This window comes from Heliconius melpomene, chromosome 21 (genome assembly GCF_056956725.1).
Source record: "Heliconius melpomene rosina isolate 202511_hmr_F chromosome 21, ASM5695672v1, whole genome shotgun sequence".
NCBI lineage: Eukaryota > Metazoa > Arthropoda > Insecta > Lepidoptera > Nymphalidae > Heliconius > Heliconius melpomene.
This window is the reverse complement of record NC_140409.1, coordinates 10,945,037-10,972,623: the sequence shown is the minus strand read 5'-3', so window position 1 is coordinate 10,972,623 and position 27,587 is coordinate 10,945,037. Positions and strand designations below refer to the sequence as shown.

Here is a 27,587-nt window from a genome sequence, read left to right as displayed (position 1 = left end):
AATTATTAATTAAATCTTATTAATTAATTCTTCTTCTCTTTTATGATAACTTGTGAAATGTGAACAAAACTTAAACTGAAGGTGAACGATTTATATGTAGTGTGAATCTACGTTTTTATTATTTTTTACTGAAATAATATGTAAAATATTTAAATATAACATTTTAATAATCCGACCAATTTTAGTATCTAGTATAACTCAAGTATAACTTGGTTAGGGCGGTCAGATAGTTAATTTCGAGGTTTCGCTATCTCCGCTTGAATCTTCTGTTTCCGGTCAGTAATATTAGTTACGTACATCGTTGAACGAATCTGGAATATGGAATAGATACTATAGTGCATAACATATTGATGTTTCAGTTTTTAATTATGTGAAAAAATCAAGAAAAGATAATTTATAACTAGATAAACTGTAAAAATCTCTACCTATTATTTATGTTTTTCATATTCTTTCTTAATATTCAATTTTAAAATCTTGTCTTAATTGTATATTTTTAAAACTAATTACCACAGATTAGGTTAAGAATAGGTATATAGACTTTTTATCAGCTTTAAGCTTAAGGCAGAGGGAACCTAGTGGTGTGACTTATAGTTAAAAAAAATAATTTTTTTTACAATGGCATTTGATCGTCGAAAAAAAAATTGAGGCAAGTAACAGTATGTATGTATATTTGTGTGGTAATGACCATTACCACACACAAACATAAAGTATCACATTTAATTATCGACAGCTATAGCCAGCGAGAATGCGCTATAATATGACGATGATGAGAAAATTATTTTATAACACGATATGTGCCCGCCAGCGCATATTACTTTATACAACTTTATTAGTATTAAAAGCATACATTTTATATATATTTATAATATAGCAAGAAAATTGAAAAAAATATGCATAGATAAAAAGAAATATATGATTATAAATAGAAAATATTAAAACGATATCAATGTGAAAATTTATGCAGAGTTCAGAGTTATAGATGATAAATTTGGATTGCTAGATCCTCAAAACTATATAGCAATCGAATTTGAGTTAGTGTCTCGACACTTAATCTGCATCTGCTAAAAAGTGTGAAGGGAAAAAAATATTAAAGCTCAAAACTATTAAAATTAAAAATATATTATACTAACACATAAATTTAAATACTTAAAGCAGACATTTTTAAATATTTCTTACTTTTTATACAAACAAGTGATATTTTTATATATTTATCCTTTTACATGAATAAAAACACGACATGAAATCAAAGCTGTTCATATTTCATACTAACATTATAAAACGTTGCCATTTTGAAAGACATCTTTATAAGATGTAACATATCTCTAAATGCATTTTATGTTATACTATATTCGTATCAAAGAAATCTCTTGGTTATTATGAAACCTGTCAGTTACAAAGTGCAACGGCGAGATCTCGATAAAGCATTATTGTTTGCCGCCATCATAAATTGGAAAATATGAAAAGAAATTATGTTATGTTATGAACAGAAAAATAGGTTAATATAAGTAGTTTCATAATAATATAAAGTTTATTAAAATTCCGCTTTTCCAATTTAAAAGTGTAATTTTGAGTAGCAATAAATGTTATAACCACAATCTAAATGCTATATGATATAGACATTGATAAATAAATACAGTAGAGTGCAGTAGAAGCGGATTATCTTATTTTTTTTTAGTTTCATACTATATCTCGCACACAGCAGAGAGTAAGCAGAGGAAACCTAGTGTTAATACACTCCGTTCCCCATTTTACGCTGAATTCTGGAAGCATTGTGTGTTGAATGGCGGAACTTAACGCCGCGGTTTGCATCAACACCAAAACGAAGAATTAATTATTGATATTATATTATAGCCTAATTATAAAAACGAAATTCACATTAATATTACGACTAATTACGACTACGAATTTACGACTTTCATACAAAAATAAAAAATATTGGAGGAGGGAGCCTCATACATGAGAATGAAACTAAAAAAAAATCATCAAACCTATACTCGTCCATAGAAAGATCTTTAAAAATAGCATTGAGGATGGTAAAACCATTTTTTTAAAGGTAACCAAATAAAGACTCTTTCAAAGTACTAAAAAATGCTAAAGATATTATTCTTTATAGCCACTTAAATAACTAAACGATAAATTCCAGCTCTCTGAACTATTAGCTAGCTTCACGGTACTTGGGCAGTTTCACGTTAATACAGTGCAAACGCCCGTGTATTGAATACGTCTGCCTAGTCGATACCAATCGCTCTGTCGACCGTATTTCACGCTGGGTTAAAATCATAGCAAATCTACGTTCCAACACTAAAATGAGAATAACCGATTTTTATTGATTGACCATATTGTTTTTCTTGTATAATAGAGAATGTTTTTTAAACGTTTATGAATTTTTTTAAAGATTATTGTTCCTTATTCACACATTATTTTATGTTATTATTAAAATGACAATAGTTTTCGGTTTTATATTATTTAAGATATTGAATTATGTTTACCCATCAAAAACATAAATGTAAAATGAAAGCCAAGTTTTGTAATAAAACGTATGTTTTCAGCGATAAAAGAAGTGAGATGTAAATGTATGCCAAGTTCAATGGTCAGTCCTGAAATTTATTGTTAACAATATAAAATATTTTATAACAACTGAAAATGCCCATTCTACTTACAACTTGGAGACTTTATTTATGTGTAAAATCTGACTTGGCTAGTTTTCAAATGAATTTATATCGATGTAAATGAATGTATTCGATTTCTATTCTATTCAGATTCTATTGTAAATTCATATGAAAACTAGCCAAGTCAGATTTTACACATAAATAAAGTCTCCAAGTTGTAAGAAGAATGGGCATTTTCAGTTGTTATAAAATATTTTATATTGTTAAAAATAAATTTCAGGACTGACCATTGAACTTGGCATACATTTACATCTCACTTCTTTTATCGCTGAAAACATACGTTTTATTACAAAACTTGGCTTTCATTTTACATTTATGTTTTTGATGGGATATCATTACTTTTTGTATAGAAATTATAAGTAGGAAGATTCATAATGTAATCAAAATCAAAATATTCTTTATTCAATTTGCCCATTACAAGTACTTTTCCTATAGGAAGCTACTACGGCAAGAAACTCAAGAGTTGCTCTTTTTAAAACATAGTTTAGAGTAAGCGCTTCATAGGACATTTCTCTTCGCCGAATAAACCAAGTAGGGCACCATTGTGATAATACACGTCTATCTTAATATTGTACAAATCTACTGCAGCCTTTATTTCGGAAGTAGCTCCGTACGTAGTTAAGCAAAGCATGTCTTCTTTAGAAGAGTAAGGATTCCCGTTTCGAGCGCTAGTGTAGATACTTAAATCATTCCAGTTACGACATACGTACTCTACTATAGTCTCGCGCAATTTATTAGTTTGTTGTATATCAATACGCTCAAACAAAGAATATACAAAAGCATGGAAGAGACAGCTCCCATCGGGAGGCATTGGAACAATTCGGTGTAAGGTTCTTGTTTCAACCACAAGCAATTCTATTGAACGACTCATTGTTCAACATGTCTTGGAAAAAATATAAACAATAAGTTTATTAAGTGCTGACGGTACCAATCTGAATTGATATGATCCCAAGGTCGACTTCGTTCTGTGCCGTTTTCACAAGTGTTCCTAAAACCAGTAAAATCATGAAACCCAGGCCAAAAAAACCATTAAAATATGAGCGCCTTCGTACAATAAAATATATCTAATATTATTAGGTATTTACTTTTTTTATTATGGTCAATAATATTATGTTTTATTACTCTTAAGACGATATTTAATTATATATGAAAATAGATTATATTTATCTATGAATCTCGACTATAGTTTTTATTTTGTTGATTAAATGACAATTGTCAGATTTGAAAGTAATTAATGTATGCTGCGTTTAGAAATCTGATATATTTATTATTATTATTTTCTAATTTTATAATTTTACTAGCGGACCCGGACGCGGCTACGCCTGCTTGAAATATAAGAATATAATTTGTATAGAAATATAATTTCAATTTAGATGAAATGCTAAAAGTGACTATTATATTTATTTTCATAAGGATGGATATCAAAATGACGCGGTAACGAACGCGGTCGCATAGCGACGACGGTTGTTATTAACATGGCAGAATAAATTGCATGTCAAATTAGAAAGTATTTTAATTTATTAGTACATATGTGTAATGTAATATTATATAGCCTATAGCACTTCTGAAGAATGCAGCTTTCATACATAACAAAAACAAAGTAAATCGATCCAGTAGATCCAGAGATCTTAGAGTTCAAACAAACAAACAAACAAACTCTTCCGCTTTATTATATTAGTATAGATTGGAATAACTCAATACGCAATGCCTCCAGAATTCAATGGAAAGTGGAGTTACTGAGTGTCTTAACACTAAGTTCCCTCTGTCTACCCCGCTATGTGTGGGATACACCGTAAAGCAATTTTATTTATTTTTTATTATTTTATTTAAGTAATTTTTAATTTTCTCTTTTTTTTCTTATTTTTTTTATTAACAATTACTTAAATTGTTACTGTTAATAATTACTTTATATTTACTTCTGTTAAGATAGCTGGTAGGCTGACAAGATATCAAAATAAAAATCAAATCAGCTTCACGCTGTATTCCGCACTAAGAAGAGTAGACAGAGAGAACCTAGTGTTAAAACACTCAGTAACTCCACTTTCCATCGGATTCTGTTGGCATTGCGTGTTGAGTGGCGGAAGTCTACACCGCGCCTTGCTTCGACACCAGAACGAAGAAATGGAAATATAAGTTTAAATAAATATTTCATTTCCTCGAGTGGGAATCGAACTCACAACTAGTCAGGTTTTACAGTCACACTTTGTGCCCCTGTGACACGACTGACCTTACAGATAGTATATTATTATTAAATTTTATATATATTTTTATCAATATAATTATTTTTTATAAGCTTTTATTTATATAAATTTTTTAGTGTATTTTTTTTCTGTTTTAGGATTCTGTACCTTGAAAGCAATAAAATAGAACCCTTATAGGATCTTATATAGGACTTAGTACTTAAATATTGTAATAATAATTTAATATCAAATACGTTAATCGACTATGCAAATACTCTTAGTATAATAAGTACTAAAATGTTTAAATTATCTATATATATAAAAGGACTTGTCCTCACTGACTGAGGTAAGACGCACGCACAGCTGTAACCGGTGATGGTAGAAACGTTAAATTTGGACAAATGTTTACTTTCGTAATCTGGACATCCACTAAGAAGGGATTTTGAAAAATTTTAACCCTAAAGGGGTGAAACAGGGGTTGAAAATTTGTATGGAAAAAAAATTAAATCGGCACCGATTTTCATAAAATTTGAAATTTAGATTTTTAAAAGTATTTAATTGAACACATGTTTCATCGATTTCTAGAATTCTCAGAATATTAGAAAAATATTTAAAACGCCACCGATTATTATAAAATTTGAAATTTAGACTTAAAAATATTTAATTGAACACATGTTTCATGGGTTATTAGAATTCACCCTTAAATAGGCAAGCGAAGCTGCGCGCGTCCGCTAGGAATAAATAATAATGAAGGATGTTAATCCATTTATTATATTTTTATATTTTTACGTGAAGCCCTTGAAGTCCACATGATGACAGGCTTCCTCAGGACATAAATTAGAGTCATTTTCAGCTACAAATAGAGAGATCTCTTATCTTAAAATTTACTTGAAAGCATCATGTTGTTGTAGATGGCTTACGTAAGTAATAGTGAAGTTAGTCTTCAAAACAAATAAAATATTTACTAACGTGTGACATAAATAAAAGCAACAATATATAAATAATGCATCGCTCTTATATTATGCCAGGCGCTACACTATAAGTAAATGTGCCTAATTGAATCTATTTATTGAAAAATTATTAGAAAATATTAAAAAAATACTAGTTTCGGATTTTTCCCTTGATATACACCCAATTACTTAACCGGATGCTAAATTTCACCATTCTAGGTGATCTGGAACTTGGTTAACATTAAGGTCTATAGGTCAGTCACCCCCCTAAAAATTTACGATTTTTGGACGTCATTATCTAAATAACTGTTTGAGCTGTGTTTATGAAATTTTATGCACGTATACAGGTAGGGGGTCTAAATATTTGAGCCAAATATGACAGGTTTAGGTGGAATAGTTTTTGAGTTACGAATAGGTAAAAAGTGGCTTCAAATGGTTCGTGTAAAATAACACACGGTGCTGCTCGCCAGTTCTGTTCGTAAAAAAACTTGGCCACGTGCTCCGCGCGTTTTAAATTGGGCCAATTTATATGTAAAAGATAAAAGATAGCTTGTTGTGCGGAAATTATTCTTCCTATATATAAATAGATCGCGTTACACCGAACTATTATATATAAGGAAGGCTATAGTATAGTTTTAAATAAAAATGAACTATCGATTTGATTTATTTTTAGGGTCACATTAAGGCAGGCAGAGGGAACCTAGTGTTAAGACCCCGTTCTCCATTTTCCGCCAAATTCTGGAGAAATTTCGTTTTGAGCGGAACTTAACACCGCGCACCTCGACACTAGAACGAGGAAATGAAAATATTAAATATTTCATTTCCTCCAGTGGGTACCGAACACATAGCCTGTCGCATTTACACTTACACTTTGTGCCCATGCGTCACGGTTAGCTTCAATTGGAAATTTGAAATTTAACTTGCAAAATTGATTTTACATTAGATATTCACAGTTTCCCTATATAAATTAGTAGCCCTATAATCCGAAATCGACGAATTAATTGAAATTAGAGTTCACAGAGAACACCGCAATTGTACTAACGAACCTCAATACGTACTGTTCAATCAATGAAACACTAATTGGCTCGTCAGGTATTATCTAAAACGAAATAAAATATAAGTAAAAAGTAACAATTTGTTATACAAAAATGAAATTTTACGTAGAAATCCGGTTAAGTGCGAGTCGTACTCGCCAAACGAGGCTTCCATGCCAATTTCAGGTCAACGGGAAGTGCATCTTATAATAGTTTAGAAACGCGTATGCACTTATTTTGTGTGAAATGAACTAGAAATATAATTTGTAAAATTGTAATGATTTTTTATGTCAAATATTGTCCATTATTCTTTCAATTTTAGGCTTTTTTCTTTTATTTGTATTGTAAGTTTTCGTTACTTCGTTCATTGCTTCGTGCTATCTTTTCTTTTTTATTTTGATTGTGTTGGCTTAGAAGCTTGATTTTTTACTGTACTTTATGAGACTGTAGACTTTACCATTTACCTCTACGCCTCTACGCGACTTTGAGATAAATAGTCAAGACAAACAGACATACGGACAACTAATTGTAAGGGTACCGTTTTTACCTATTGAGGTACGGATTCCTAAACATTGAGGCTTGAATTAAAATTTTCTTATTTTAATTTAAGCCTTAATGCCCCAAATTTTATTAATTTTCATTGGTATTTTATAATTTTATTATTTTAACTAGTGGACCCGGACGCGGCTACGCCTGCTTGAACTATAACAATATTTATTTAATATTATATAATATATTTATTTTTATAAGGATAAATATCAAAATATAAGTTCATTTTGGGTGAGGTTTTCTTAAAACAACAAAGAAACTTTGCAAACCGGTGCTTAGCAACGACGGTTGTTATTAACTAGCAGAATAAATTGCATGTCAAATTAGAAAGTATTTAAATTTATTAGTATATATGTGTAATGTAATGTTATATAGTCTATAGCACTTCTGAAGAATGCAGCTTCCATACAAAACAAAAACATAGTAAATCGGACCAGTAGATCCAAAGATCTTAGCGTTCAAACAAACAAACAAACTCTTCCGCTTTATTATTTAAAACGCGCGGAGCGCGTGCCAAGTTTCTGGGTTTCAGAACTGGCGAGCAGCACCGTGTGTTATTTTACACGAACCATTTGAAGCCACTTTTTACCTATTCGTAACTCAAAAACTATTCCACCTAAAGCTGTCATATTTGGCTCAAATATTTAGACCCCCTACCTGTATACGTGCATAAAATTTCATAAACACAGCTCAAACAGTTATTTAGATAATGACGTCCAAAAATCGTAAATTTTTAGGGGGGTGACTGACCTATAGACCTTAATGTTAACCAAGTTCCAGATGATCTAGAATGGTGAAATTTAGCATCCGGTTAAGTAATTGGGTGTATGTCAAGGGAAAAATCCGAAACTAGTATTTTTTTAAATATTTTCTTATAATTTTTCAATAAATAGATTCAATTAGGAACATTTACTTATAGCACCTGTAATGAAAGCATAGCAATCAAAGTTAATGATAACTGATTTTTAGGCATAGCGCCTGCCAACAAAATAAGAGCAATGCATTATTTATATATATTTGCTTTTATTTATGTCACACGTTAGTAAATATTTTATTTGTTTTGTAGACTAACTTCACTATTACTTACGTAAGCCATCGAAAACAACACGATGCTTTCAAGTATATTTTAAGATAAGATATGTCTCCATTTGTAGCTGAAAATGACTCTAATTTATGTCCTGAGAAAGCCTGTCATCATGTGGACTTCAAGGGCTTCACGTAAAAATATAAAAATATAATAAATGGTTTAACATCCTTCATTATTATTTATTACTAGCGGACGCGCGCAGCTTCGCTTGCCTATTTAAGGGTGAATTCTAATAACCCATAAAACATGTGTTCAATGAAATATTTTTAAGTCTAAATTTCAAATTTTATAATAATCGGTGGCGTTTTAAAAATTTTTCTATATAAACTTTCAACCCCTTATTTGCACCCTTAGGGGGTGAATTCTAGAAAACCATACAACATATGTTTAATTATATACGTTTAAGAGTCTGAATTTCAAATTTTATGAATATTTATGAATATTTGCACCCCTAAAGGTTCTCTCTAGGGGGGGGATAATAAGAGGGGAGAATTCTAGAAAACGATGAAACACGTGTTCAATTAAATACCTTTAAAAATCTAAATTTCAAATTTTATAAAAATCGGTGCCGATTTAAATTTTTTTCCATAAAAACTTTGAACCGCTATTTCATCTCTTTAAGGTTAAAATTTTTCGAAATCCCTTCTTAGTGGATGTCCAGTCCATGTCAGTGAGGACAAGTCCTTTTATATATATAGATAATTTAAACATTTTAGTACTTATTATACTAAGAGCATTTGCATAGTCGATTAACGTATTTGATATTAAATACCTGAAGAACTTTTATTAAATTAGTGAATCACTTTTACATTTTTAAATATAAATTATTATAAAAAAGATACATTTAAAAATATAAAAAAACCACTCTTCCGAGGGCGGGACAAGGGTCCAAGCCATCGGTGGCTAGGGCTCCAGAGAGAGGAACCTCCGCACAATACGTGCCGTCTCAAGTAATACTGCCTTCTGTATCCGGTTCTTGATCCAACAGCTAAGCGATAGCCTCTTAAGGTGTTGGTCGAGGCTTTTCGCTATTAAACCGTTAACCGAAACCACTATCGGCACAATGATAACAAATAACAAATTATTATAACAAATTATTATTACAATATTTAAATATTAAGTCCTATAAGGGTTCTGTTTTATTGCTTTCGAGGTACAGAATCCTAAAACAGAAAAAAATACACTAAAAAATAAATATAAATAAAAGCTTTTAAAAAGTAATTATATTGATAGAAATATATATAAAATTTAATAATAATATACTATCTGTAAGGTCAGTCGTGGCACAGGGGCATAAAGTGTGACTGTAAAACCTGACTGGTTACTGGTTACTAGTTACTGAGTGTTTTAACACTAGGTTCTCTCTGTCTACTCTTCTGTGTGCGGGATACAGAGTGAAGCTGATTTGATTTTTATTTTGAAACATTGTCAGCCTACCAGCTATTTTAACAGAAGTAATTATAAAGTAATTATTAACAGTAAAAATTTAAGTAATTGTTAATAAAAAAATAAGAGAAAAAAAGAGAAAATTAAAAATTACTTAAACAAAATAATAAAAAAAACCAAAGTGTGGTGTCGTGGGACACCAGGTAGGAACGAAGTTCCTTCGGCTAATGTAGAATCGACACAAATTGCAAAAAAAGTCGTGCTCAATTTTATGTAGGTTTTCTTGATTTTTCTCTTAAATTTTGCAGATTTGTTTTTATTTAAGTACAAGAAAGTATTTAGAAAATTCAGTATTTTAGGAAATAATAAATTACTTAAAATAAAAAAACATCGTAATTCAAATTATCAACTAAAAAAGAAAGAGGGAGAAAGAGAAAGGTATTATACATTACTCGTCTGTGTATGCGATTGTCGCGCCTGCGCACGTCTCGTTTAACGGTTTTATTCCACGCATTTTTCTTACGGTTTTACTATCACATTTTTTTCAGTTCGTTCACGCAGCGAAATCCCTATCCCTTCCAAGCCTGCCGTAAGGAACTTCGTTCCAATAAATAAATCCGCTTTACGGTGTATCCCACACATAGCGGGGTAGACAGAGGGAACCTAGTGTTAAGACACTCAGTTCCCCTCTTTCCATCGAACTCTGGAGGCATTGCGTGTTGAGTTATTCCAACAAAATAATAAAATTAGAAAAAAATAATAATAAATTTATCAGATTTCTAAACGCAGCATACATTAATTACTTTATAATCTGACAACTGTCATTTAATCAACAAAATAAAAACTATAGTCGAGATTCATAGATAAATATAATCTAAATTCATATATAATTAAATATCATCTTAAGAGTAATAAAACATAATATTATTGACTATAATAAAAAAAGTAAATACCTAATTATATTAGATACATTTTATTGTACAAAGGCGCTCATATTTTAATGGTTTTTTTGGCCAGGGTTTCATGATTTTACTGGTTTTAGGAACACTTGTGAAAACGGCAGAGAACGAAGTCGACCTTGGGATCATATCAATTCAGATTGGTACCGTCAGCACTTAATAAACTTATTGTTTATATTTTTTCCAAGACATGTTGAACAATGAGTCGTTCAATAGAATTGCTTGTGGTTGAAACAAGAACCTTACACCGAATTGTTCCAATGCCTCCCGATGGGAGCTGTCTCTTCCATGCTTTTGTATATTCTTTGTTTGAGCGTATTAATATACAACAAACTAATAAATTGCGCGAGACTATAGTAGAGTACGTATGTCGTAACTGGAATGATTTAAGTATCTACACTAGCGCTCGAAACGGGAATCCTTACTCTTCTAAAGAAGACATGCTTTGCTTAACTACGTACGGAGCTACTTCCGAAATAAAGGCTGCAGTAGATTTGTACAATATTAAGATAGAAGTGTATTATCACAATGGTGTCCTACTTGGTTTATTCGGCGAAGAGAAATGTCCTATGAAGCGCTTACTCTAAACTATGTTTTAAAAAGAGCAACTCTTGAGTTTCTTGCTATAGTAGCTTCCTATAGGAAAAGTACTTGTAATGGCCAAATTGAATAAAGAATATTTTGATTTTGATAACATTATGAACCTTCCTACTTATAATTTCTGTACAAAAAGTAATGATATCCCATCAAAAACATAAATGTAAAAAGAAAGCCAAGTTCTGTAATAAAACGTATGCTTTCAGCGATAAAAGAAGTGAGATGTAAATGTATGCCAAGTTCAATGGTCAGTCCTGAAATTTATTTTTAACAATATAAAATATTTTATAACAACTGAAAATGCCCATTGTTCTTACAACTTGGAGACTTCATTTATGTGTAATATCTGACTTGGCTAGTTTTCAAATTAATTTACATCGATATTAATGAATGTATTTAAATTCTATTCTATTCTATTCAGATTCTATTGTAAATTCATATGAAAACTAGCCAAGTCAGATATTACACATAAATGAAGTCTCCAAGTTGTAAGGAGAATGGGCATTTTCAGTTGTTATAAAATATTTTATATTGTTAAAAATAAATTTCAGGACTGACCATTGAACTTGGCATACATTTACATCTCACTTCTTTTATCGCTGAAAGCATACGTTTTATTACAGAACTTGGCTTTCTTTTTACATTTATGTTTTTGATGGGATATTAGTATAGATTAAAAATTTCATAGACGTGTTGTTTTGAGTAACATGACATTTGAAAATAAAATCACAATTTACAAAATGGTCTCACTTAAAATTTTATGAATATTCAATGCAAGTTTCAAAACCAATATTACCCAATTACGCTACATCATCTTAGTTTAAATTAAGACGCTACGAAGCTCGAGCTTCTACGGAGTTGCATACATTAAGGTACTCAGAAATATCGATTACTTGACAAGAATATCGCACGAACGAGAATGCGCAATTTTTAACAGAATAAAGAAGACAAAGTAGAAAATTGGATGGACACGACAATAAATCTGAATAAGGATCAGTCGGTTTATTTTTACTGTCTAAAGCTTATTGTTTTCGTTGACTTTTTATATTTTTTTGGCAATTTCTCACCATGTCTGTATTATATTTTTTTTTTGTATTCAACAAATGCCAGGAAACATTTAAAGCGAGTACTACACGTGAAAGCTTTTGAAGTTCGGCAGCGATTTTTTACGAAAGAAATATCCGATGGATTGAAAATTCTCACTTGTTTGAGCTAAAATAGCGATGCAACCCATTGAACTGTAAAAATCATAAGCGAATTCAACTGGGGAAATCATAGCAAGTTGTTATTTTATATTATATGAACTTTTTATTTAACTGACACTGCTATAGCCCAGTGGGCTAACTTATTTAAGTTACGGATTCAAAATTCCCATGGCTATATTTACAAATTAAGTAAATAAAAACATTTTTCATACATTCCACTTCCTTATATAACATTATTTTAAATTGTTGTATGTTATATATATGTAAGAGTAGCGGACCCGGACGCGGCTACGCCTGCTTGAAAAATAAAAATATAATTTCTATAGAAATATAATTTTAATCTAGATGAAATGCTAAAAGTGACTATTATATTTATTTTCATAAAGATGAATATCAAAATGTCGCGGTAACGGTTGCGTAGCGACGCGACGGTTGTTATTAACATGGCAGAATAAATAGCATGTCAAATTAGAAAGTACTCTAAAATATATTAGTTTATATGTGCAATGGAATGTTATATAGCCTATAGCACTTCTGAAGAATGCAGCTTTCATACAAAACATTTGGGGGTTAATTGTTGTCCGCGTCCGTAGGCGAAGCCCATTATGGGCTTCATGACTCTAGATACCCTACACGTGACCCCTGGGCAGTGCCAAATGGACAACACTCTTTTCGGTGGTAGGTTTCGGCCGTGGCTGGTTACCACCTTACTAACTAAATCGTACCGCCAAACGGTATCACCGCGTTCCGGTACGCAGCTAGTAGTAGCCTATGTGGAGGTTGGGTCTGTGCAGTTGCATCTTGACAGTAAGCGGTTTGGAGCGCCTGACTGTCGAGGCACCGGGTGTCTGGCTCTGGAGGCTAGCGGGATCCGAAGCACGGTGCATCGCTGGCCGACCGTAGGCAGTTGGGGGCCCAAGTAGCGGGAAAGCCACCCGTGAAAGGCTGCCCCGCCACCTGACGAAAAATCCCGGGTTGTTCCACCTTGCCGGTTGGCGACCGGATGGGAGGACCAGGTGAGCATCCCCGGGGGGGTTCGGGCGTCCCCGCGGTCTCCAAGTCAGCCTCTTCTGTGTGTGGTCGCAGTCAGCTCGCTCCTTTGGCTAAACGAGTCAGGATGCCTCACACAACTGCCTTCTTCCTGCCTATTCACTTCCTCTCTCGTCTCAAATAATCTATGAAGCACAAAAACAAAAACAAGGTTAAACAGCGGTTGCACATCCTCCCATTGAAAGTGCACCTCACCAATATTCGAGGCTTGCACTCTAATATCAACGCCGTCCACCACCACCTAGAGACCGAAAGACCGCATCTTCTGTTCCTAACTGAGACGCAGATCAAATGTCCAGCTGACGCTTCGTACCTCAACTATCCTGGCTACTCCTTGGAACACAGGTTCGAACTGCGAGCAGGGGTCTGCGTGTACGTTCGCGATGACATCTGCATCAAGCGTCTCAAAAACCTTGAGGTACCGGGTTTGTCTGTACTTTGGGTACTGGTCGATACTGGAGCAACACAAAATGTGTGCTGGTGTCTACCGCTCGCACAGTGGGGATTCGGAGACAACCAGGCTCTTTGGTCATCTCAACGAAGCTGCTGAGGAGATTCAGCAGAGGTATCCAGCCGCACAGTTATTCATCCTGGGGGACTTCAATGCTCACCACAAAGAGTGGCTGTTCCCATACCAGACGACTGACCACGCTGGACGGGAAGCGCGCAAATTTTCAATATTGCAAAATCTTTCTCAGCTGGTCAATTGTGCGACGAGGGTCCCCGATGTTGGGTCCCACACAGCTAATTGCTTAGACCTTCTGTTGACTACAGATCCAGACCGATGCTCTGTGGCAGTTACGGCCCCGTTGGGCTCCTCTGACCACTGTCTGGTGAAGTCTGTATCCGTATACTCACCACCCGATCAGGGCCCTTGCGGTATAAGACGGGTGTGGCGATACAAGTCAGCGGACTGGGATGAGATGCGCCACTTCTTTACACCTTATCCTTGGAGATCTTGTTTTTCTTCAGGAGAATCGTCGAGCTGCGCAGAAGCCATAACCGAAGTCTTACGGCAGGGCATGGAGTATTTCATACCATACTCTGATATTCCTTCTGGTGCTAAAGCTCGCCCATGGTTTAACGCTGACTGTGACCGTGCAGAAGCGCGGAAACAGGAGGCGTACACTGCCTGGGCTGATGCTCGCACGCACAAAGCTCCGAATACTCGTGAACTGAAGAAAAACTTCAACAGGGCCTCCAGGCTAGGCAAAAAAGAATTACGCAGAGCTCGTTTCGACCGCATTCGTAAAGGTAGGCGCTAAGCTTGCCTCGTACCCAGCGGTCGAAACTAGCTTCTGTCAGCCCTCTTTGCCGCCCTTGCAGAGGCCAGATGGTTCGCTTGCTCACACTGCGGAAGAGAAAGCGAACTTGTTCGCTTCTATGTTTGCGGATAACTCGCGTCTAGGTGATGCTGGTAAAACACCACCATCATTACCCCGCGCCGACTGCTCTATGGCAGCTGTCCGCATTCGCCAAAAAGAGGTACGCGTAACCTTGCAAAATCTAAACGTGAATAAGGCGAGCGGCCCAGACGGCATTCCTGCGATTGTGCTGCGAAACTGTGCACCTGAGTTGTCTCCTGTTCTGACACGCCTGTTTCGACTCTCACTAGAGACTGGGGTTGTGCCCAAGTCGTGCAAGCTTGCAAACGTGCAACCTGTGCCCAAAAAAGGCAGTCGGGCTGACCCTGCCAACTTTAGGCCGATATCAGTCACCTCCATACTCTGCAAGACTATGGAGCGTGTACTGAACAAAAGGCTTGTGGCATATCTGGAGGATAATGATCTCCTAAGCGATAACCAGTACGGATTTCGTAAAGGACGATCGACGGGAGATCTCCTTGTATATGTCACTCACGTTTGGGGCGAGGCTATCGAGAGATATGGCGAGGCCCTTGCCGTGTCTCTCGATATCTCTAAAGCATTTGACAGGGTCTGGCACGCAAGCCTCATAAATAAGCTTCCCGCATACGGAATACCGCGTGACCTTTGCATTTGGATATCAGACTTCTTGAGTGAGCGATCGATACAAGTTGTCCTTGATGGCCGCGTATCTGATCAACAGGTTATAAATGCCGGTGTTCCTCAAGGTTCTGTTCTGTCCGCAACCCTATTCCTGCTGCACATCAACGATATGTTAGCACCCGGTATCGTTGGGTACGCTGATGACAGCACGGTTGTTGACAAATATCTGTCTAATGCGAAAGCCAACCGGAACGAAATCCGGTCTTGTCGGGAGTCTATGATCGGTCGTCTGAATCTGGTACTTCAGGGCGTCTCCGAATGGGGTGATGCTAATCTTGTCAGGTTTAACGCTACCAAAACTCAGGCGTGTTTATTCTCTACAAAACGGAGCCCCTTCGATCTTGCTCCGATTTTCCGTGATGTACCCGTGCCGATAGCTGACCATCTTGAGCTTCTTGGCATGAACCTTACGTCAGATCTGAACTTTGGACGTTATATCGAGTCTCTGGTTACTACAGCAGCTAAAAAACTAGGTGTCCTCTCAAGGGTTAGGCAGTATTTCACACCGGGACAGCTTCTTCAACTTTATCAAGCTCAAGTCCGATCATGTATGGAGTACTGCTGTCACCTATGGGACGGATCTGCTAAATATCAGCTAGCGACCTTAGACGCGATTGAAAATCGCGCCAAGAAGCTCATTGGCGACACAGCGATTGTTGAGGCTGCAAAGCCTCGAACACCGTCGTAAAGTAGCATGCCTGTCGGTATTCTATAGGGTACATTACGGTGAGTGTGGTTGCATGACCTGATACCCTCTTCTCCTTTCCATCAGCAGAGCACTAGACGTAGGCTGGGGTTTCACCCATATGTTATCGATGTGCCTGCTTCTCGTACGCAGCGCTTCGCGTCCACTTTCCTAATGCGAACAGCTAGGGAGTGGAACTCCCTGCCTGCTCACCTGTTCCCCATTAAATATAACCTGGCCGTCTTCAAGGAAAGAGTGAATAGGCATTTTCTGGGTAAGCATGCTCCACCATCGTTCGCATCGTCGGACCAGTAGATCCAGAGATCTTAGCGTCCAAACAAACAAACAAACAAACTCTTCCGCTTTATTATATTAATAATATAGTAATATAGTATATAGTATAGATAGATATAACAATTTCAAATGATGATGCATATATAATTATAGTTAAACCCAGAGAGGCGCAAAAGATAAGGTATGTCGTCCACTATCCATATTATGTAGTTAAAATCTTCATAAATATTTTCAAAATTTGATTTACCCATTACATTGGTTGATTTTTTGCTTGAGCATTTTAATAGTCAAACAATAGTTAACCAAACGGTCACCTCACCTCGTAAACTTAAAGCATCACTTTTTAATAATAAAAAAAACAGCTTCACGCTGTATCCCGCACACAACAGGGTAGGCAGAGGGAACCTAGTGTTAAGACACTCCGTTCCCCACTGTCTGCCGACTTTTGGAGGCATTGCGTGTTGAGTGGCAGAACTCAACGCCACGCTTTGCCTCGATACCAGACCGAAGAAATAGAAATATAAACGTAAATAAATATTTCACTTCCTCGAGTGGGGATCGAACCCACAACCATCGCGTTGGAGTCACACTCTTGTGCCGCTGCGCCATGACGGCGTTTTTAATAAGCATAACAATTTTTAATAACTCACCTAAAATATAAATGTAAAGGCTGGCTTCTTTTGTTTTACCTTCACACTGTATTCTGCACATAGCTAGCAGCAGGGTAGGTAGCCTGCAGAGGTAACCTGGGAGTCTAGTGTTAAAACACTTCTTTTCCAAGGCATTGAGTATGGAGTGACGTTACTCAATGCTGCGCTTTTATTCTTTAGCAGAGCGAGGAAATGAAAATATTAACTATTTAATTACCGCGAGTGGGAATCGAACACACAACCTATCGTGATTACAGTTCCAAGCTGCTGCACCTGCGGCAAGACTGGCCTCGTTTCTTAGTAAATGAAAAACACAAATCGTTATTTGTTTCAAACTTTCAATTTCAAAACTTGTATTTAAAATGTATTTCTTTGAACGTACGTACGTTTGTGGAATTAACAATTAAAATTTGTACCTCATAAAACTTGCTTTTGCAAAGTTTATATTTAGCTTTTTCACTGCTGGTTTTTGTTTTATGAAAGCCAAAGTTTAGTTAAAAAAAATATTACCTTCAAAGTTTTATATGTAAGTTTAATATATGCTTAACGTGACCCAGGTACAAATATTAAATACTCGTACCTGTAAATTAACATAAATACCTATAAATACTATTAATTTTTCCTTTATTTATGTTATAAATTATTTCTTTGTGTCAAGTTTCATAGTTGTAGGTCCACGGAAAGTTCCCTACAGAGATTGATAAGAGGGCGAATTTCATACAAAATGCTGGAAAAACGATGCATAAGCGCACGTATCTTACATATCACTCCGTTGACTTAGAAGCTAATTCAACGGATAATTGAAAAAAATAACTTTCTGTGTTCCATGGGTCCCTAGGCATTATTTAGTATTAATTTTAGCTTGATATACACACACACCCTGAGATAAATTGTCATGACAGACGGATAACACCGTAATCCTATAAAGATTTAAATTTTTATAAGGAACGTAATTCTATATTTTTTATATTCTATATGTATGGCATAATCTATTTTTTAAGTCAAAGACGGCCTTGTGACTCAATTCTGCAAATCATTTTTACTGGTATTAAAGTCATATCTGATTAATTTATAAATATATAGATATATTTATTGTATTAAGTAAATTAATTTTTTTCCTTCAATAGGACAATATTTTTTGATGGCCTAATAGAATTCCACCAAATAAGATGGAGAAATAAAAACATTTTTAATCATTCCCCCGAACGGGCATCGAACCATATAAACATAGGTACCCCGTACGATGATGGCCTCTAAATTTCGTATTTATATATACAACATAAAAAATCCAAAGCTATTATTAACATTTGCAATATATTGTCTCGTATTTATATATTTATAAGATAAAAGAAAGAAAAATGAAAAATCTCTGAAGCATTCTCATGAAAACTGTTGAGATTTATCTAAAGATTTTCTTACAATATGAATGGCACTTAAAGCTATGATTGAGTGAGTGAAACGAGTACGTTGTGATCTTTTATTGTATGTGCATGTAATTCGTTTTGAATAATATTATACAAGCTGATCTACATATAATATGCCTCCAGAATTTGGCGGAGTGAGGAATGTAGTGTCTTAACTCTAGGTTCCCTCTACCTATCATATTGTGTGCGGGATACAGCGTAAGACTGATTTTGTTTTTTACAAATAATATCTTTATTTCTATATTTGATTAAAATTAAAATATAGCTTTTGATAATAAAATAATTTGAAAATAGTACTGTTATCGTAGTTAGTATCATATGAATACAGTTTATGTAAAAAGAATTAAATTTGTGGGAAAAAAAAACACTAGTTGTTATAAAAATACACGGAAATTAATAAAAAAACAAAGTTATTCAGTATACGCTTAGAAAACAAAATTGGATTTCAACAAAAACTCAGCTTATATATAAACTTTCATTTCCATAGAATAGCAGAAAAGTCAAGTTGGAATTCGCCTGGTAAAACAAAAAGAAAGGGTAAAACCATAAAAGTATCTTTTAATCACGGTCCAATTTACTTTGCGGCAACGTTGCGGTGAGACAACGAGGTCTCGTATTTATAAATTTATATATTGGCTTTTTATTGCAGAATTATGTTCGTCGAATATTTAATAATTTTCATATTTTAAAATGTTTTTCACATTAAAATGATTTTGTTTCATAAGTACCTGTTCAATATAAATCAATTCTTTTTATTTCATACTCACATTTGGTTGTGCGAAAATTTATATCACGCCATTTTGTAACAACAACCGAATATTGATTATTTAGATTGCCATCAGATTTGAAATGTAATTCAAATTTTAGCTTAATCTGTCACTGCGAAATGGGTCAAACTGGGCTTGTTAGATTTCACATATAGGTACTAACACAGCAAGTCAAATAAAAGCTTGTAAAAATAATTGTAGCAAAAATCATCTACTTAAATATTTATATATATTTAAGTGAATACTTGCTTCAGATGAATCATCTATAAGACCATTGTGGATCATCTTCGCATAGTAGTTTAACATTTTATTCCTCTCTCTCTTTCTCTCTACCTGTTGCATTGTATTCGCTGAGTGTCAATCACACCCACCAACATTTGGAATAATATGAAAAGCACTCAAACCGCAATGTTTCAAAATCAAGCTGAAAGGAATAAGTCTTAACACAAACACAAACACAAAGAATGTCTTAACACAAAATTATCTCTCTCTGCAAAGGCTAGTACGCAACTGATAAAAGTACCAGTAAAGTGTGAGTCGGAATTGCTCACCGAGGTTTCCGTACATTTCAGTATTGTGTGTGTGTGTGTACGAGAAGTACTACTACAGGCAAATACACAAATTTTGTGTGCAATGAACTACAAATATTTTATACAGTTTTTTTATTAAGTACCTATAAATTTTCATTTTTCGAATATTTTTCTTTATTTATATTGAAAGTACTCCCTTTGTGTCAAATTTCATAACTTTTGCTTGTGTTGATTTAGAAGCTTAAGCTTGAACACTATTTTTTATAAAAGACTATAGACCCAAATATTTGATATCCACATTATAACCCTCTGAAGTATAATGGTATAAGCTTGACAGAAGGACAGATTGACAATAAAATAGGTACCTATTTCGTTTTTACCTTTTGATATACGGAACCCTAAAACTTAAATCCTCCACACCTAACATTTAATAGCGAGAACTTTCCGACGTTAGGATTTAAATTTAATAGCAAATACATTCATTATGTACATTGTAACGTGATTTACACAACCAAATACAATTTGTTTCTCTCAATTTACCCACTCAACGTATATTAGAGTGTGAAACAAAGTTACCTGATATAACTCGCCAGCGAGTAACAAAGCCGGTGTAATTACACTTCTAGATGTACGAGTAGGTCTTCCTATGTATAATAGCACAAAATAATATAAATTTATTCGAAACTTTGGTACTAGTTTTAATATTGTTCTATATTGACTTTCTAATTGGTTGATGCTTAAAATAATTGATTAATTATATTATTACTAGTGGACCCGAACGAACGAACTATACGAATGTTTATTAAATAAATTTATGAAATTATTATCAGTTTTCAATAGAGAGATGCGTTAAGCAAGCTCATTTTGGGTGGCGTTTTATAACAACAAACTTTGCAAATCGTTGCTTAGCAACGCGACGGTTGTTATTAACATGGCGGAATAAATTGCATGTCAAATTAATAAGTATTTTAATATATTGGTATATATCGAAAATATTACAAATATGAGAAAAAAAGTATCCTATGTTCATCCCGAGACCCTCAAGTATCTCTACGAGTATTTTATCACAATTAAATTAGCGGTTTGGCCCTGATTGCGTAAAAGATAGACAGACAGACAGACAGACAGACAGAGTTACTTTCGGATTTATAATATAGGTATGGATTATAAATGTTAAGGCAAATGATAATGAAATTATCTTATTTTATTGTAAAAATATATCGTCAGTTTAGAGTGTAAAACTGTAAAAAGAGTAAATCAATAATAAAAAGCTTCATCGCCAATTTAATTAGCAGTTTGTTTTTATTTAATTAAATTACAGAGGAACATGAACCTTTTCCTTTTTTTTCAGCTCCTTTCCTCTCGCGCATAGAAGGGTAGACAGAGTAAATTCAGTGCTAATACTCAAGCCTTCGTATACCACTCAAACTTTGAGATATTGTGTATTTAATGGCGGAACTTAATGTCATATTTCGTCATATCATAGAGGAAACATTAAAATTATTCTTTCCTCTGAGTGGAAATCGAACTTACTACCACTACAATCGTGTTAACAGTCACGGCTCGATCTTACATTTTTTTTACGAAATACGAACTGTAGTTTAAATTTTTATTACTATTTTAATTTAATATAATAACGTTGCAGAATATTACCACGAGCCACTCATATTTACACAAAAGAACGTGAATGATCCCTTGACAGTTTCATTCATAGGACGCCATTGTTCGCATTCGCTACTGTATACCTGTACGTGTACATATATTTGGAGTAGTCCATTAGTGCTATTCATTTGGGAACAATTGAATATAAATAAAGGATTCATATTACACTTTTGAAAACAATGTCGGTAGTTGGTCTGTCTGTCTGCTCGTTATCCCGATTATGGCAGGTTAGGCTGAGGGAGATTAGTGTTAAGACACTCCGCTCTCCACTTTCCGCCAATTCTCGAGGCATTGCGTGTTGAGTGGGGGAACTAAACACCGTGCTTTGTCTGGACTCCACAATGAAGAAATTAAAATACTAAATTTAATTTCCTCATTTGGGAATTGGACCTGTGGCGTTTACGGTCACACGCTTGTGCCCCTACGCCACTAGAGGCCTCAATATGTACGTTATAAGAACATCGTTATGCCCTATATTTATTTAATTTTTTTTTGTTAATTTTCAGATTCTTAAATAGAACAACAATTTAATTGTACTAATTATGTTTTTATAAAAAATATTAGGAAAATATGTAAAATAAAACACTTTTAGTGGATTTATAATGTATTTTATTTACATAATTTTCATTTGAAAATACTCAAAGTCCAAGACCATATTATCATATAAAAGTCTCTACATTCAATTTAAAACTTGCCTTTCAAAGTGACTTAAAATCTTTTAAAACAAATAGTTGTACATTTTTTAAGGACATATAAGTTTTCTAATTTTTTTGTATAAATCAAATACCAGCTTCACGCTTTATCCTAGTGTTAAGGAACCTAGTGTTCCGCCACTACGTTTCCCATTTTTCGTCTTGTATAAAGGCTATTCAAAATATATTCTAAAAATAAACAAGCCAAGCAACTTTAACCGTACTGTAATTACAGCAATCTTTTTAATTACTTCTCACCGTGAAAGCTAGGGCAAGTATAAAATAACTACACAGTATATCTATAGAGGAAGTAAAATATAAACTGAATATTTGTTCTAAGCAAAAAACATTGTAGGTAAAACCTGATGTTTTATTTTATTTTCGACGACATTTAAAAAAAATCTGGAAGACTAATTTTATTTACAATAGTTTAACTTCACACTAAATCAATCGTTTATACGTGTTTTTTTGGGTATAATATTACTAGAATCGTACTCGTCTAAAACTGGGTAGACTTAGGTGAAAAAGACAATAAAAGCACTGGAATTGTGTCAAACGGGAACAGTTGCTTGTAGGCAGAAGCCCTGATTGGAAGCTATCTAGTGTGTAGTGTTGTTATTGAGTGATATATGTCACTTATTTGTAATTACGTGGCACCTCTATCCGAGTACGTTGGAAACATATAGACGGTATGTATTTTATATCGTGTTATTTTAAAAACGCTAACCACTGCCGTTTTCTAACAATATAATACTATGTAGATGTAGGTGGAATTAGTAGCCCCAGTGACTTAACATAGATATAAATATACAAATACTATTTTTTTATGTTTAGTCGATAATAAGGATAACGATAAAAGAAAATAATATATTATTCTGATACTATAATTTCTGCAATCACGAAAAATAGGCATTTTTTTATTATAAATGAAGATCGTATAATGTATGTTTACTTTCGCAGCGTTGAGTTCCGCCACTCTATACGCAATGCTTCCAGAATGTGGCGAAAATGTATGACTTCTGTTTTAAACGCGTTTAGGTTTAGTAAAAATATAATATTTACATCTATAAAAATACATTAGCTTAGCAGTAGTTTCTAGCAACATAAAATTTCCCACGTGACCTAATTTAAAATGACACACCCTACCAACATTTATTGTGGTAACCTAAATTATGTTCATTTCTTTTACAAATAAATTCTTTAAAAAAAATTATAAAGGTATAATGATATTATATGAAAATTAATTTCAATTTATGCACAAAAACATAAGCAACTTATAAATAATAGAGAAAGGTAGTTACGACGTGTTGGCACAACGTCTGATTAAAAATGCGATGGTTACAGGTTCGATTCCCTATTTTTCCTATCATTATTGTTGTTGAACCGCGTTACTGCTGCTTTCTAATATAAAATTTAAGGTAATGAATATTTAAAATCGTCATACATGTGCAAAGTTACATTTTGAATTTAAAACCATAAATAAATCACGTTTGATGCCCAACATTAACTATGTAATTTCGCGAAGCTTTCAGAATATATTATGTAAGTAGCCAATAAAAATTAAAAATGCGGGGATACTTAAGCACTGTGGTTTTTTTGTTTTATTTTTAAAAAAGTTACAATTTCTATTAAATTATAGTTACAATTACGATTTACTGAAAATCTACACATTTATGACTATCGTGGAAGCTGGCATAAAGTAAAAAATTTTTGTTAATATGTCAGAGTGGTGGCGAGAATTGGGGAAGGCCTATGTCCAGCAGTAGACAAAAGATGGCTGTTGATGATGATGATGATGATGATGATGATGTTAGAGTATTTATAAAGGGCTTACACCTATAATATCAACCTATGCTTCACTTGTACTTTGCAGTGAAGATAAGAAGAACGTAGAGAATATCAATGTGATTCCCACTTCTTAATTTAATGAAATGTATCCTATGCACTAATAAATAAAGTGCGCTCGTTGAAGTTTTTATTACGTAGATTTATGTCCAGCATCTATGCACCTTTATTGCTTCATACATTAAAAAGTCGGCAGTATTAGGAAAATTAAAAACAGGAAAGATTTTTTTTAAAACTCAAGCTTACACTACGTTATTTGAATGCCTTTTAATATAAATTAGAAGTATTAATTTATTTTTTTATGTAATTAATGAATTTAAAGTGAGAAAATGCGAATTTGTTACATATTTAATAATATGATTTAAGGATCGCATTTAATATGTAAAAGAAGACGTTCAAACAATTCAATTTTATAAAAGTACTAGCGGCCCGCCCGCGGCTTCGCCTGCGTGAACTACGTTATTATTAATTTCTGTCTCCATGATACCCACGTCCTATAAGTGACGTCCATGCAAAATTTGAGACTACTAGCATTTGTAGTAACGAAGTTTCATACAAACTTTCAATCCCAAAAACAACCCCTTAGAAGTCGAATATTGCCAATTCCCGTCTTAGCGAGCACCTACGTCCTATAAGTAACTCCTATGCAAAATTTGAGATTCCTAGCACTTGTAGTTTCTGAGATTTCGTGATGTTTGAGTGACCTTTCGATTTTATATATATAGATTATTTTGTAGTATAAAACTTATATGCTAGCCTATTTTACGGGTTTTGGCTGTAAATTTTATCCGGGATTTAACGATTTGGTTTTTAAATTTAAATGGAGCAAAAATAAAGTTGAAGCAATAACGTTGGGATGGGCTGGTGTTTAGTTTTAGGGCTTTAACTATAGAGTCCGTCGAAAGTATGTTATTTTCACTTTATTTATCCACGTGATAAATTCAAATTGTCAATTTATAAAAAGCTTACGAACATGACAAACTTTCTCATCTATCGTCATCATCATCATCAGCCCTTTAATGACCATTGTTGGACATCAATTAATTTAAAGGTTTTCTTCAAGACATTTTCCTTTCAGTTCCACCGAGAAAATAAAATACGTTTTAAGATAATAATCTTTAAGCAAACACTCTTTTTTTCGAAAAAACTTATTTTTATTTGAAATTACTGTTAAAAAACGTAAAGCTAAGTTTATATATAATATATCTACTTATAAATGGTGAAGTAGCTATTAACTTTGTGGTTCTCGTCCGCTGTCATATGCACAAAAGGAAAATTATAATCCATCAAATCACTTTTGTGGTTTCAAATAAGCATTGGTATGATATATTATTCTTAACTAAGATTCCAAAATACTCTTGTTGGAAGCTTTAAATGATTTAAAATATATTATTTACAATGTTCATTTTTTATGCGTTTAAAGAAATTTACGTGTTCTATTTTAGACATTGGCTTAGCTTCAAGCAATTCAAAAGCCATATATAGGAAGTCGTAATTGTATTTAAACTAGCGGACGCGCGCAGCTTCGCTTGCGTATTTAGGGTGAATTCTAATAATCCATGAAACATGTGTTCAATGAAATATTTTTAAGAGTCTAAATTTCAAATTTTATAAAAATCGGTGGTGATTTAAAGATTTTTCCATACAAACTTTCAACCCCTTATCTGCACCCTTAGGGGGTGAATTATAGAAAACCATGAAATATATGTTCAATTAAATATTTTTAAGAGTCTAAATATCAAATTTTATAAAAATCGGTGGCGATTTAAGAATTTTCCCATACAAACTTTCAACCCCTTATTTGCACCCTTAGGGGGTGAATTCTAGAAAACTATGAAACATGTGTTTAATTATATACGTTTAAGAGTCTGAATTTCAAATTTTATAAAAATTGGTGACGATTTAAAAAATACTTATACAAACTTTCAACCCCTTATTTGCACCCTTAGGGGGAGAATTCTAGAAAACGATGAAATACGTGTTCAATTAAATACTTTTAAAAATCTAAATTTCAAATTTTATAAAAATCGGTGCCGATTTAAATTTTTTTCCATACAAACTTTGAACCTCTATTTCACCCCTTTAGGGTTAAAATTTGTCAAAATCCCTTCTTAGTGGATGTCCAGATTACGAATGTAAACTTTTATCCAAATTTCACGTTTCTACGCACAGCGGTTACGGCTGTGCGTGCGTCTTACCTCAGTCAGTGAGGACAAGTCCTTTTATATATATAGATTACATTAATTTCCAAATGACGAAAAAATACAGTAGAAAAAATTGTGTAATATAAGTTTCTCGTTACCTATTCAGCTATAAGTTTTCACCTGTGAATGAAAGTATCCATTTTTTTAAATATTTACCTACATTTAATTTTCATTTCTGTTCTAATATTGAATATGCTTTAAAACGTAGCGGTAGTAATAATATTATTTGTCTACGTAAATTCAGAAGTTTCGTAGCGTCACGCTCTATCACGTACATAGCAGGGTAGGCAGGGAAAACCTGAGAAGCGGGACTTAACGCCGCACTTTGTCTATTAAATGAGTGAGAATTGAATCCATAACCTGTCGCGTTTACATTTTGTATCCCTGCGCCACAACTGGCCTCAGAAGTGTTTATGTATCATAATGTATTTAGTCATTACTGTAAAATAGTTTATTATTTGTATTTAATACAATATTTACTTACTTAGCTTCACGCTTTGTCCCTAGCGGGGTAGTCAGAGAGAAAGGAGCGCTAAACGCTACGGTCTCTACATACCTCTTTTGCCTCATCCATGTCATCAACCTCTTCAGACATGCCCTCTACCCCCTCATGCTTTTTACGTGACCTTTGTTACTGTATTTTCCATCACAAATCTTTTTTGCCATTCTTTCATCACTCAAGAAAGCTGAGCACGTTCTTCTTCATACAATATTTGTATTTAACACAATAATAAACTATTAAACAGTAATTTCAACTTCCATAGTATTCCATACGATACCATAACACACTCTACGTCCCTTCAAAACGACTAACATTAAGGCTTCTAATCAAGAGCGCTGATTAAGATTTTACATTAAAATACGCCAATGATTTGAATATGATGATAATGATGTCAAGTAAATGGTAATTTTATTGTAAAATGAATATTGATTAAAAAAAAATCATCGCCAAGTGTCAATTTTTTACAATACTTTTTAATAATTTGACGTATTTATTTTTATGTTCAAGGTTTTTTTTATACATACATATATATTTACTAGTGGACCCGAACGCGGCTACGCCCGCTTGAACTATACGAATATTTATTAAATATATTTATGAAATTATTTTTAATTTTCAATAAAGAGATGCGTTAAGCAA

The 27,587-nt window shown here is 33.6% G+C and overlaps 1 long non-coding RNA gene across 1 annotated transcript in view; it reads right to left on the bottom strand.

Moving 5' to 3' along the window:
• Positions 1-27,587, bottom strand: part of LOC146527248 (uncharacterized) — a 68,958-nt gene that overhangs the window by 40,093 nt on the left and 1,278 nt on the right. The gene's annotated exons all lie outside the window — the stretch shown is intronic.